Source organism: Sinocyclocheilus rhinocerous, unplaced genomic scaffold (genome assembly GCF_001515625.1).
Source record: "Sinocyclocheilus rhinocerous isolate Xijiao unplaced genomic scaffold, SAMN03320098_v1.1 scaffold1551, whole genome shotgun sequence".
Classification (NCBI taxonomy): Eukaryota; Metazoa; Chordata; class Actinopteri; order Cypriniformes; family Cyprinidae; genus Sinocyclocheilus; species Sinocyclocheilus rhinocerous.
Window position 1 is genome coordinate 182,359 of NW_015636371.1, and position 3,207 is coordinate 185,565.

The 3,207-nt window shown below is 37.7% G+C and overlaps 1 pseudogene; it reads left to right on the forward strand.

The window, feature by feature from the left end:
• The first annotated feature begins 268 nt into the window (after window positions 1–268).
• Window positions 269–3,207, forward strand: part of LOC107747755 (membrane-associated guanylate kinase, WW and PDZ domain-containing protein 1-like) — a 105,374-nt pseudogene continuing 102,435 nt past the window's right edge.

Below are 3,207 nucleotides of genomic sequence, written 5' to 3' on the forward strand. Positions count from 1 at the left end.
AAGTGATTGATTGTGCTTTTTTTCAGTATGTCAGTTTTTGGCTTAAATAAAGTACAACATTAACAATAAAGCTCACTAACTCATCAATGCCACTTAGTTTATTCCTTTATTGTACTGCCATCTTGAATGTGAGAACCCTGAGTTTTTATTTTATTTTAGTATAAATAGTGTGAATAGTGTGCTCACCCTGAAAACTGCAAACAGAAAAAGTGGACTTTAAATGGCCAGATATTGATGAAATGCAGAGGTCCTCCCACCGAAATCAGGTGCAGACGCGTTTCACTGCAGGTATAGCGATCATTAGGGTTGAACCCAGCTGTACTCAGTATTGAGTTTGTGAATGTTCTACAGCTTGTATTTCCCTTATATAACGATAAAGCTGATTCTGCTTGTAATAGGCGTGGTACTGAGAAAAGCGCAACGCGAGTGCTGAACTCTCTCAGGAGGAGCCGTGATTAAATACGCACAGGAATGAGCGGCTCTCTCCGCGGGAGCGCGGTCTGGAGGGACTCGGCCGGGCGGCTGCCGCTGGAGCTGAGCGGTGGAGCGGAGAGCGGACACTTCATCTGGATCTGTCCGGCGAGGCCCGGCGCTCAGAGGGACATCCTGCTGGAGGTGGAGGGGCTGTGCGTGTCTGGACTGCCCCTCTATGACGTGCTGGATGTGCTGCACAACTGCGGAGATCCTGTCCGAATCACAACCGCCAAAGAAGGTGACTTTCCAATAGGCTTCTTTAACGTTTTATTATACTAGGGCGATGAAATTTAACATGCTAACTAGATTAATTTAATTGTATTATCACACAATTATCTGATTTGATGTAGACTAAGTGATTTATTATCTAATCTGCTTTCTTTTTAAAAACTAATCGGAACTGTGGGAACTGTTCATGCGTCATCAGGCAGCGCAACGAGCCAGAGTCGCCATCCTTTTTTATTTAAATAGCCAAGAGTTGGAAAAAGCATAGACCCGCAGAGTTCAGCTCCAACCCTAATTTAACACACATGAAGCAGCTAATCAAGGTTTTCGAGAGTAGAAGCTGCTGAAAACATGCACTTGTACTTAGTGTACAAAATTTTAAAAGTGTGTGTGTGTGTATATATATATACACACATATATATATATATAGTTTAAGCAATTTTACAACGTGCTTTTGTCTTTTTTATTAGTTCTTTTACATATCTATTTAATTTTATACATATATCTGTGTATATGTATGTATACATATAAGAAAAACTGTAGGCTACTTGCAGATAATATAATATTAATTAAATAAAAGGCTACTTGAGTGTTCGTTCACAACTGTTTCTTAACACACTTAACACACTTTAAGGTACATTTAAATCATTGTTTTGATCATTTTTGTCCTGCTTTAAAGTACACTTATTTTGATATGTTACTAACATATTAAAGCACATGTAGAGTACTTTATGAAGATCATATTTTTAACTTGAGTGTTATTCAATAACACATTTAAAGTTGATATTTAAAGGGGTCATATGATGCTGCTAAAAAGAACATTATTTTGTGTATTTGGTGTAATGAAATGTGTTTCAAAGCTTGTCTGTGCTTTTGATAGATATGGTTTCTGTAATTTGCAACAGTTTTATATCTTCTCAAATCCCTCAGTGTTACAGGTAAGACTAAAATCTGCTTGGTGGTTCTGTTGCACTTGCAGGTGAGTTAGATACTTTGTGAGTTGAAACTTCGAAACTTCACAACATCACAAATGAACATTTATACATTTTCATGTGTACCTCTGAAACTTTCTTTTGCATCAATGAGGCTTATATTTTGAAACCAGTGCGCTATCATCACTTTAATTCAGTGCGTGCATCACAGTAAACATAGCGTCGGTGCGGATACGAACGCTGCACTGCAACCGTGCACAGTTTTAATGCAGACTGGCCGGAAGTTCTCAACTGTGTGCCAGCAGTGTCCACTTTCCTGCAGAGTTTAACTCCAACCCTGATCAAACACACCTGAACAAGCTAATTAAGATCTTCAGGATTACTGAAAAGTAACAGTCTGATCAGATTTGCAGCTAAAAACTGCACGAAAGTGGACCTCGCGGGCCAAAGTTAAGAACTTCTACACCTATTAACATAGGCCTGGGAAAAATACCGCAAACTGAGTATGTGTGAAACTGCGACAAGCATTCACATATCATACCCCTCCGCCTTCCACCCGGTTCGCTTTTATTTTAATTACCATTAACGAACAGCGACAATATTACATGCACAATTTTTGGTTCAATCGGACTGAATTCATTCCGATTGATGAATCTGAATGTAGTGTTTACATGAACGCTAAATAAAGGGATCGGGTTGGTGTCACAAGCTTCAAATCGCAATTGATAATTTTTTACATGCGCACACTGCACAAATATAGAGTTTCTCACTGTTTGCACATAATAGCACTCTCCTACATGGTTTATTTATTTGTTTTTAACAGCAGAATTAATATTTATTGATTTATGGATAAATATACATATAAACCGCTGTGATTTAATTAACATTGACAAGGAAATAAAGGGAGACTGTAACTTAATTCATTTAAAAACCAGAGCAAAATCAATTTAACAGGGCTTTCTGAACCGACTGCTGACGAAGCCCGTCAGTGCTACCCGACAGTATTTTTAACTGAGGTAAATATTATCAATTTTTCTTCTAGTATCACTATTTAACACAAGGGCTACTCTAACAAACAGAAATATTAACTGATGATACTAATTATTTCAGTAATATGATTTAAAAAATGTAAAAACTTAACTTACCTCAGGGTATGAATGGGCAGAAATGGTGATAACTCCTCAGTTTGAAAAATTAAAGGCACAATATGTAAGATTTTGTTACTTTATTTGATATGTAAGAACCACTAGAACAGTGTTATATATTTTGCTGGCTTGTGTACTTACATTATCCCAAATGTTTTGAAGAATGTTTAAATCCAGAGAAATAAGCAATTTTAACTAGTGTCACGGAGCGTGTCTATAGTGTCATTGTGTCGCCTGCCAATGACGTCATAACCCCTCGATTTCCGGTTTTGTTTTGTAGAAAACATGGAAACACCAAAGAAGCTTTACTATATGGTGTGTGTTTTAATAGACCGGTGACGACCGCACAGAGTAGCATTATAACAGAACTTTCAAATGTTGCTAGTATGATAAAACAGCGCTGCTTTACCCCACATACGCACGACCGGAAG